Source organism: Dermacentor albipictus, chromosome 6 (assembly GCF_038994185.2).
Source record: "Dermacentor albipictus isolate Rhodes 1998 colony chromosome 6, USDA_Dalb.pri_finalv2, whole genome shotgun sequence".
NCBI classification, from domain to species: Eukaryota; Metazoa; Arthropoda; class Arachnida; order Ixodida; family Ixodidae; genus Dermacentor; species Dermacentor albipictus.
Genome location: NC_091826.1, coordinates 71995949 through 72007291, shown reverse-complemented (window position 1 = coordinate 72007291; position 11343 = coordinate 71995949). Strand labels below are relative to the sequence as shown.

At 47.8% G+C, this 11343-nt stretch overlaps 1 long non-coding RNA gene across 1 annotated transcript; it reads left to right on the top strand.

The window, feature by feature from the left end:
- Positions 1-5092: 5092 nt before the first annotated feature.
- Positions 5093-7422, top strand: LOC139046899 (uncharacterized). Its single transcript, XR_011506976.1, has 3 exons — positions 5093-5220; positions 6195-6366; positions 7278-7422. It is a non-coding gene; the product is annotated as an uncharacterized lncRNA (long non-coding RNA).
- Positions 7423-11343: the final 3921 nt, after the last annotated feature.

The window sequence follows — 11343 nt, the reverse complement described above, 5'->3', positions numbered from 1 at the left end:
GGACAAAAAAGGGCGAGATACTGCATTCTTGATATTCGAGAATGCGCGTTTTCAGTGTAATCGTGTTTCTAGCATGCAGACCGTTTTCGTTCGTCGAGCGATTGTAGACTTTAGAGATCCTTGACGACGTATACGCTTTCTTTTGATTCATTTTTATATAACAGTGTTTATGTACTAGTGCAATTTTTTTCATAGTACTCGTTCAAGGTTCTCTTTCAGTAGGTATACATTCTAAAGGACGGTCCATTAAATTTTTGTACGTTTGAATTAGAAGCGCCAAAATGGGGAAAATGTGCATATGTGTAAACTGCGGCAAGCTGCTCCCGCGGTAGAGGCAAAGAAGTTACGGAAGAGTTCAGAGAAACATGTGTTGTATATATATACAACACATGTTGATATATATATATATATATATATATATATCGGCACCATGTATAGCAATCCCAGAACGAAGACATATGTAAAGCATAAAGCGTCGGCGAAATTAGCTGTGGCTGAAACTGAAATGTAGAAAATAATGAAGAAAAAGAAAATGAAAGTGGACAATAGGAAAATACGACTACTTGCTGCTTGTGGGAGCCGAACTGACAACCTCCACATTTCGCGTGCATTGCACTACCCCTCTTGCTACAGTGACGGCTATCAATCCGTCCGCTAACTTGGGTATTTATGTTTACTAAATGTAGCCCTGGCAGCGTTAGCCAGCTCACCTCAGAGCCATATGGTCGTCGGATGTGGAACATCCATTTTTGCCCTATGGCGTCACGTAACACGTGAATTTAGAAGAGCAGGCATGTGGATAAAAAAAAAACAAAAAAAGACATTGGCATCGAATCCACGCTGTGAATGTGGTTGGCAAGCAAAACTGTGGTATCATCTGATCCGATAGACCAATGTGACGTTGCCTTGAACGATTGAGGAATGCACTACAAGAAATGATTGACAACAAGATAATTAAATCCTCCGTATACCTAAAGCATATCTCTTTGAAGTGATATTGATAACTGTCGCCGCTGATTGCATTCACGGTGCTCTTCGGGAGTCCTAACTACGGGTGGCCTTCCCATAGCGCTATCACGACACAAATGAAAGCAGTTGCTAGGCGAGTTCTTCTTTTATGAAAGTGTAGTGACGTCACTCCCAGCTCCGTATGCTACAGTGGCCGCTTCCTGGCCGCTGCGGCTCATGCAACCGTAATCTTTATCGGGAAACACATGCAATGAACGCTATAGCGAACGCGGCGAACGCGGCGGATGTCCTTTCTGCCCTTTCATTACTAGGCTGACGTTACGAATACACGTATTTGCGGCGCTACGCAGATAGTTTTCGGCGTGCAAACAACCCAAGCATGGTTTTAAAACGCACGCTTTACTGGTGCTTTACGTCACAACGCGCGTCTCGCCGCAGATATGTCTCTCTCGCTCGCTCCCTAGTCACTACTGCGCATGCGCCACTAGTAGCACCGAGCCACAGGTGTTCCGCCGCTGCGTAGCGCCGCGCTTACCGCCGCCGCCGTTTAGTATGACGTCACACGCGTGCCTCGTCGTTGCGCTCGCTTCCGCTCGCTTCGCCAGCTGTGTCGCATGCCTGGTAACCTGTCGGAGGATTGAAAATGAGAGCTTCGGTGCGCTGCAACCATAGTTAAGGCGGCAGTATGAACGGCGACAATTCTGGTACGCAGGAGGAGTCCTGGAATCGACATCGGAACGAGATGAAGGGGAAACGAATCGCCCAGGAAACAGACGAACAGCGCGCCGAACGACTAGCTAACGCCGCAGCATAGCTAGACAACCAGACTAACCGGTACTTGCAATCAAGATTAAACAAGGCTAACCATGCTATGCCGTAGCTCTCGCTACGTATATCCTGGCATAACCGAGCTAAGCCACAGCCAATTTTGTTTTCTTCTGTTATTTCACAGGGTGATTAGGGTCTTGAATATCGCAGATGGTCATATATAAAGCCAACAGACAACGAAACAAGGGAAGGGATCGCTGAAATTATCTTTGGTTAAAATTGAAATACAGAACATAATGAAGAAACGGGAAATGAAACTGCACGAAGCCATAACTTATCGCCGAGAGCTTGCAACGCACGCGCTATGCGGAGGTTCTGGGTTCGGCTCCCACCCGCGGCACGTATCTTTACGTCCACTTTTATTTCCCTTTCCTTCATTATTTTTTAGATTTGCAACTCACTCACGGCTTATTTCTTTGATGCTTTCCTTGGTTTCATTGTCTGTTGGCTTTATAGTGCTACATGGATACTGCGTCTTCAGATCGGGCGACTCTCTCCCCCGACACAGAGATGCTTCTATCACGCACAGTGATCTTACTAAATTCTTTTACTTATAGAGAAGGGTTTTCCGCCGCCTCCCTCCAAGCTAAGCAGGCCGCAGGCGGTCACGCTCAGACTTTTGCAACCGATCTCCTACCAAAATCCGCCGTCCCTTAACAGCATCTCGAGATTTATCCGAGTTCTCGCGTGGCCTGTGGTGTGGTTGCTACTTTGCCTTATATGCTCTGGGAGTGCGGGTCGCTGGGCCCGAAGTTCATCAAGGAAGAGTGGGACGCGCTCCTGAGAAGTCCCGTGTTTGAGGACAAAATCATGACTGTCCAGCGCGCCTGCGATCGGGCCGGCAGGCTAGATCTGTCAGTCCCGTCGTGGGATTAGCCGGGTGCGTGTTTTGTCGTGTTTTTCAGGACACAATAAAAGTTTATTCACTCACTCACTCACTCACTCACTCACTCACTCACTCACTCACTCACTCACTCACTCACTCACTCACTCACTCACTCACTCACTCACTCACTCACTCACTCACTCACTCACTCACTCACTCACTCACTCACTCACTCACTCAGTGTCTTCAGTTTTCAGTGTTCAGTCCATCATTTGCGTAACGATACGGTCATGTTTAACAACAAATCGTATCGCTCGGTTTCGCTTCTTCTCTCGCATATATATATATATATATATATATATATATATATATATATATATATATATATATATATATATATGTGTGTGTGTGTGTGTGTGTGTGTGTATGTATTTGTGTGTATGTATGTATATTCATTGTGGACAAACGTCGGCTGATCTCGCACCATAAAAACTGTGAGGAGAATCAACTTGAGGTATGTCCTGGCTGCTGTATTGTCGAGCAGATAACACGGATCACCTCGTTCGTCACTTCATGAAACTCGATTTTGATAAGATTATGAAATTTTCTGGCATAGAATGGACTAGAATGGCGCGTAGGAGGGTCAGCATGAGGTGAGTGAAGAAACCTTAGCCTTGCAGTTGAAAAGGCTGAAGAAGAGGGTAATAACGACAAAAAAAAAACATGAAACAAGGTTGGATTCACGGGAACGTTTCACCTGAAGCAACTGATGCTCATATTCTGCCGAAGTTTGCCCCTCAGAGCGTAGACATTAGTTCATACAAAGTATCGGTGCGCATCAAGATATGAAAACTTCTCAGAGAACTATCAGACAGATAAAAAAAGCCAAATCTGAAATTAGCCATTGTGTTAACAATTCGAAATTTGTCGCGGCTGTTATAATGTTTTAGGGTGGTCAAGAAAGCTCATGTGCTGTTCCCGCGAAGCGATCGGTTCAATTGTAACCTTCAGAGAATCTCTCGTATATTTCAGAAACAAATGTCCAGTGAATACGGTTACAAAAATGTAAAGATTCGATTGCTACGATGCGCCTATACGGCGCCCTTGCGCGCAGCCCCTGTGGCCTGTCTGATTGTCCTTCCTCTCCCTCAATGCTATTTAGGTCTTAATCGACCCGCATGGTCGCTCAGTGGCTATAGTGTTCTTCTGATGAGAACGAGGCCGCGGGTTCGATTCCTGGCTGTGGAGACGACATTTTAATAGAGGTGGAGTAAGAAAACGTTCGCGTATCGTGCGTAAGGTGCACCATGACGAACCCCGTGTAGTCAAAGTAATCCTAAGCCCTCCACTCCGGCGTCCATCATAACCCACTTTACGCGTTCGGGACATTAATTAACCCCTCTTAACCCCTCCCCCCCACCCTCCCTAATTTTAAAGCGGTAGCTTTCTTTACATTATTCGCCCATTGTGGACAGACGTCGGCTGATCTCGCACAATAAGAATCGCGAGGAGAGTCAACTTGAGACGCTAGGTTTGTCCTGGCTGCTGTGTTGCCCAGCAGATAACACGTATCACCTGGTATGTGTCCATAGAACAGACAACTTGCTGCTGGCTGCTGTCTGGCCTAGTAGACAGCTGGATTCACTGGGTCACTTAGACTCGAACAGACAACTTCTGCACCGCGTATGCGACCAGTTTTGGCTGATTCCTCAGATCGGGTTTTCCGAGGATGTTCAAAGGTAACACAATTAAGGGGTATGCAGCCTTAAGTAGGCCTTGTGGTTCAAGGACGGTATGGGACGTAAACTATCGCTGACTATGACAATCATCGTGGACGGTTCCTTCCACAATTCTTTTTTTGAAGTTCTTCATTATTACAGCCTTTTCTAGTTCCAGAAGTCACACTGTGACCCGCAGAAGTCGCGTGCTTGGTGCGTGCCTGGGCACGTGACCTGAGGATTGAGTTGGAAGGTAAACCAAGATGTCAGCAGCTGTATCTTTCTCAAACCTTTCTTTAGTCCACCTTATTCCTAGAGCTAGCGCTACCTTCCCTCCGCGAGGTCTTTGTAGCATATAGGTCAATGGGCGGAAGCAAAACACTTTTTGAATTAGCAGCTTGTCATCCTTCGCATGACAAGCTACGCGATTCGCCGTTTTGCACCCGAATTTCAAAGGCGAAAGGCGTGAGGGGCTGGATGCATGGATGCGGGGGAGGTGCGCAGACTTGTGTCAGCGTGAGTGCGGTGTATTTGCATTTTTCTCCGCTTCTATAGTGCTAGCGACACGTTCGCCACTTATGCGGGAAAGCCAGGCTAGCCAAGTCCGCTCGCAAGCGAATCCTATTTTCTGCGTCCTTGCGGTTTCTTTTTCGTGTCACGTGCAAGCGCTGAGCGTACGAGTGAGGCTCTTGCACAAGCGCGATTCTAGGGCCGGCCCAGTGTGGAGCGCGAACGAGGAGGGGACTTTGCCTTGACGGGTACACGTATATAACGGCGTCTGTGCCGAAGACCAGGCACACACACACAGCGATCCTTGCGCTCAGCAGCAGCAGCAGCAGTCGGAGCGTCAGCGACCCAGCAATCATGATCAAGCTCCTGGTCAGTATTCGGAAACACTTCCTCGGCCTTGTCCTTGCTGGTGTTAGCTTCACTTTTTGAAAGCGCCAAAGTTTCGACCCCGTAAGCATTATTGTCATAGAACCGCTCTAGATCCGAGCTCCGTTGGTCCTGCCTATTGCTAATAATGTGCTAAATTAGAGTCCTATTCATCCAGGCGACCTGTGGAAATCGACTATGGCGCCCTGTGCTGCTGGCTCGAGGTCGTGGTTACGATTCCCAGCAGCAGCTGCCGCGTTCCGACAGATGTGGGATGCACTAAAGTATTTTGAAGTCAGAAAGGTGCACTCTGTGCCGAACGTGTTCCATTGCAGCCCGCCGACAGCTATGTACCACTTATGCACCCCATTGCTTGCCATACTATGGAACATCACATTAACTTAGTACATGTGAAATGATTTCTCAGGATAAGTCGAAAGCGTCACATTCTCGCTGTTTAGTACAAAGCTATGCTTATTGTTACACTGTCGTAAACATGACTAAACTCCTTTTCAGTGGGCGGTTCGGAGCACTCGGAAATTCTCTAAGCGGTGTCGGTATTGCGACAAAATTGTTCAAGCGATCCCTAATGTTCTTGCTCGATCACTGGAAAACACCACTAAGCACCAAAACTAAGACGGAATAACATAGTACTTCTCAAGCCACACACCATGTCTTAGGTTCAGAGGCTGCCGAGGTCATTGCGCGTCGATGGCCTCCTGTAGCCAAAACGACCGCATACTGTAGTGTTTTCGCAGGAGTATGACGATATTCTCGCTCTACAATCCAATCAACAGTTCACTTTAGCACGGCGTTGTTGCGCGCCCACATGTGACAACGGTGCTAAGTGGTGCCTGTAACACGACTGTCGTTAACGGAAAGGTTTTGAAAGAATGCAATCGGTGGTGTACTGCTTGCCCTTATGCGGCGAAATGTGACTCGGTGTTTCGGCAAACCCTCTCTCATTCTCCTTGCAGATCCTCCTCGCCGTACTGGCCCTCTTTGCCGTCTCCTACACTACTGCAGCGCCGCAGTACCTTCTCCCGTACGCCTACCCGTACCACTATGGCTACTACGGCGCTTACTACCCGCACGCCTACTACTACGGGCGCTGAGCCAGCAACGAAGGGAGGGTAGCGACAGCTCGCGGTGAGCGAATGTCGGACCTTATTATCAAACTACTCCAGGAGACGAATAAGGGCATATTAAACTCAAGCGCCAGAGCAGCTTGCAAAAGCGGTAGATAATGGTAGTATAAGGGAATCGTAGGTATCTTCTAGTAGTCGAGGTCAGCAGTGCTATCCTTCGTCATAGTTTCGACAATGGCTTCTGGTAACAGGTAACAGATGAAGGTTGCATGCGGCCTTCGCCAGTGACTAGACGCGAAGTTTATTCGAATGAAAGACCACCGTTAGAAGCTTTCAACAACTCAGTGGAAGCATGTATCGCAGCATGATTCTATATGCACAGAGCTTTGCGGTAAGTTTAGGTCGTACTTCATATTTCAGCTTGAAGCCTTCTCGTAACTGAGCGTACTTGAAATAACACTTTCAAAGGCAGGAGTGCACGTTTGTACTTCATCAGACGTGTTTAGTATAGGATAGCACGTATAAATCTTGTGCTACGTTCTATACTTAGCGCCTTTATTAACAATAGTTGTGTATTCGTGTGGTTCTTTCTTACGCAAGGCTTTATTGTATTGAGAAAATGAAGTAGCAGAGTAAACATGGAGTTCAAAGAATCTTCGTGGTGACCGAAATCCATGTATGTGACGCACCACATGCTGGTTTACGGAGTTGTGAACCAAAGTTTGCTTTCGTAGTTAAAGAAGACATGAACAAAATCATGATAAATAACACGGTATCCCTGCGAAAGGACCGAAGAGAACAGGCACTGAAAATGGTATCAAGCTTCATGTAAGCTATCTATCGAGGCATCTATGTATACCATGTATGACATTCCGAATAGTAGAAGGCGCACGTCTTCGGAGACGTACTGTATAGGCGACTTTTGATACCTTGCCTTGACCAGTGCTGTGTCGCTGCTTTCAAATGTTGCAGGCGACTTCCTCGAAAGCAACTGAGACTTCTTAACACACTCCTTCACTGCTATGGGCACTTCTTTTCGTGATCACCACCAAGCCGCTCTAAGTCACTTCTGCTGTCCTGCGAACTCCAATGAAGCTCGTGTCGCTGCTTTCAAATGTTGCAGGCGACTTCCTCGAAAGCAACTGAGACTTCTTAACACACTCCTTCACTGCTATGGGCACTTCTTCTCGTGGTCACCACCAAGCCGCTCTCAGTCACTTCTGCTGTCCTGCGAACTCCAATGAAGCCCACTGTTTTAACGTCGACTCTTCTTCAATCTTGGATCTTGGCTCGGAATTAAAACACTTCTAACCAGACTGAACAGACTCCTGCTCGAATTATTGCATTTTTAAACGAAAATACCGGTGGTACGCTAAATTACACTTCCTTCTGGCAAATACAAAAGCAGTCAAGACCTCAGGCGGTGTACTTAGAAAGGAGAAGGTTGCGCTGCGGGATATTCGTTTTTCGTCGCACAGCTTCCATACACTTGTAAGGCGCATCGGTGGCCTGTCATTCAGGTCTTTCCATACTTGCAATAATTCATTTACTTTCCGTAATATGTGTACAGCGTAGTACCAGCACACGCCTTTTTGACAGCTGTTTGTTGGAAGCCTGCGTAAAGCTCATCCTCTCGTAACCTCTAAAAACCTCTTGAGTAATAGGAGAGCTCCAGGTGGCGGTTGTTGACTGTATAATTCGGATAGCTGCACTCAGCTATGGGTCGAGAACTCCTGGAATCGGTGCTTTCTTGCGCCCTTTCTTTCTGGTATTTCAGCCTTTTCTTGTTTTAAGAATTTCTTGACTATCCCAAGACTACATTATCTTTCATTGAGTTCTTAAGCGCAATATGCCAGTTCGTGTTGAAATTGCAATCTATCTGAGTTACGGTAAAGCGTAATGGAATGACCTTTCTGCTGTTACCTTAACTAGGCTGACATTCCGAATATACGTATTTGTGGCGTTAAACTGATAATTTTCGGCGTGCAAAAAACCTAGGCACGGTGTGTCTTTATCTTTTATTTCACAGGATTATTAGGGCCTTGAATATAGCAGGCCTCTCTGGTAAACGCAGGCCTTACTGCTAAAGCAGGGAAGTTAAGCTTCACTGCTTAAACTATCATTTCCATGCACTTACATGCTTAAACCACCGCTGTTGTTACTACAGCAGAACGGTGCTCAATACAGCAGTAAAGAAAGAACATAAGTATGAGAAATTCATGTTTACTTGCTTACGTTGCGGCCGTGCGTCAGCCTTCGTCAAAATGGCATGGCTTTCGTCTTCGCTCATCATAGCCGAAACATAAGCAAGTAAACACGCCTTTTTTGTATGTGTACTCGAGCTTTCTAAACTTCGTGCATACCGAACATAGAGAGCATTCTGTTTGAAATTATATATGTATATGTTGTAGTCAAGTGTGGGAGGGGTGAATTCTCGGTGCTGCATCCACATTGCCAGTTCTCCGGGGAGGAGTGACCTTGAAATTAACTGGGCTGCTATGACTGAAATGCTGCCGACGCTGCCTGCTGCTCTCGTGTCCTGTCCTTTGCTCGATTTAGATTTTGGTGGAGGTTGCTGCGGGTTTCGACTACTGTGGAATTACGCAGCCGGACTCTGCCGTCCATCATGCCCGATGGCACCAGCCAGACATCCACATCGGTTTAGCCAGCCAACGTATGGGCTGGCGCCCAGCGTCTGCGAGATCCTTGACATCTTCAGCGGCACCTTTGAGAAAGACGTTGAAGATTGGCTGGAATAGTATGAAAGAACGAGCAACGCCAACAAATGCGACGATCCGTTGGAGCTCAGCAACGCGATATTCTATTTACGAGGGGTCGCCAGCTGTGGTTTAAAGACCACAAAGCCAATCTCCGCACGTGGGCTAGCTTCAAAACCAGCATCGCAGAAGTTTTCGGCCGCCTGGGTGTGCGCAAGCTTCGTGCTGAAAAAGCCTACGACGCCGATCCCAGCAAACTGGTGAAACGTTCACCAGCTATTTAGAAGACGGCCCCGACCTCTGTTAGCGTGTCAACCCAACAATGGCGGAGGAGGACAAGGTGTGTCATATCATGAAGGGAATTTCCGACGATGTCTTTCATATGTTGCGGTCAAAAAACCCTGGCACTGTTTCTCAAGTCATTGAGCTTTGCCAGGGTTTTGACGAGCTCCGCTAACAGCGTCTTATCACGCGGCGCCCGCCTGTCGCACGATGTTGCCGTCGCCGCGCAGCACTTTACCATCGAAGCGTAGCTACTGATCCATATGCTACATCGTGACCGTCGTCTTCTGCATCTCGTAACACCGGCCAGATGTCTTCATACTCCGACCACCGCCCTCTTGTTGACCGCCATTGGCCATCGCCTCGACGCCGCCCGCTTTCACCGATGCGTCGTGGTCTCTCTGCACCGGAACAAGAAAACTAATCACCACAGTTCGAGAGGCAGGAACTGCGTCACCCATGAAAAGACTAATGTCTCTCCCTTCTCCGACGAATGTTATTGACGTTTATGTGGACACCGTTGCTGCATTCGCCTTCGTCGACACTGGCGCCGCAGTTTCAGTTTTTAGTGCCAAGCTTTGCCCTTTGCTCAGGAAAGTTACGACGCCAAACGTATCCCTTCGTTCTGCCAGCGCAGACCGCATCACGCCTGTGGTTATGTCCAGTACTCGCGTTGTGATTAATGGCCTCCTCTACGTGGTAGAATTTTTGGTGCTGTATTATTGTTCCCATGATCTTGTTTTGGCCTAGGACTTTCTTTCCGATAATAAGGTCGTCATCGATTGTCCTCGTGCAGAAATCAAATTTCAAACGCTTTGCAACGCCCCGCTTCTTGACGCTCGTGCAACTGAAGATAAATTAATTGTTGCCGAAGCAATTCCACCGCGCTCTTCTGCCCTTGCCACAGTGTCATGAAACATTGTTGCTGATGCAAGCGCTCTCTTTACGCCATGTCCCATTTTCGTTCGTCGCAAATGTTCCCGGCTGTCTTTCGCTCTTCTAGAAGTTTACGTCGGTGTCAGCAGACTGTTCGTCTCCAACCTATTGTCATGACCACTCACTTTGCTTCGTGGAGAGGGCGCTGGTCGCGTCCAATGTGTCGACCCTGCTGCCATCATTGACATGCCAACTCGTTCTATCATCACTCATGAGGTAGCCAGAGTGGCCTGTAACCCCGCTCAAGAGCCGACTTCGCCCGGTGTTCTAAATAGCTACATCGCCGACACGTTGACGTTTTCTCGACGCGCCCACCTTCTGCGCCTTCTCGACAAGTTCCATTCTTCATTCGACTGCCAGCGTGTTCCCTTGGGCCGTACGTCAACTGTTCGTCCTCGCATCGACACGTGTACCGGTGCGCCACTATGACAATGACCATATCGTGTATCCGCGACAGAGCACCGTGTTATCGACGACCAAGTAACTGACATGCTCAAGCGCGGCATCATCCAGCCTTCGGATAGCCCTTCGGCGTCCTCAGTTGTTCTTGTTACGAAGAAGGATGGATCGATTCGGTTGTCTGTCGATCACTGTCATCTTAACAAAATGACTCGTAAAGATGCTTACCCTTTACCGAAAATTGAAGATGGCATTGACTGCCAAGGCGCGGGGTTCTTCTCCTCTATCGACTCACGCAGTGGCTATTGGCAAGTCCCCATGACACAATACGATCAACCTAAAGCGGCCTTTGTAACGCCAGAGGGCCTGTACCAATTTCGTGTCATGCCTTTCGGGCTTTGAAATGACCCCCCCCCCCCCCCCCCCGCCAACATTTGCGCCTATGATGAAGGAACTTTGTTACTTTGATGAGGTGGTTATTTTTCCGTCCGATTTTCCCACCCATCTCTGTAGGCTAGAGGAAGCGTCAGGGTACTTAATTGATGCGGGCCATCAGCTCTAGCTGAAGAAATGCCCCTTTGGCGCTAGTCAGTTCACCGTATTTGGCCATGTATTATCTAAAGACGGTATTCATCCTGACGCCGCCATGCTCCAGGTATTTGCTGATTTTCTCAAATCTAGCTCTATAAAAGAACTTCGCAGAT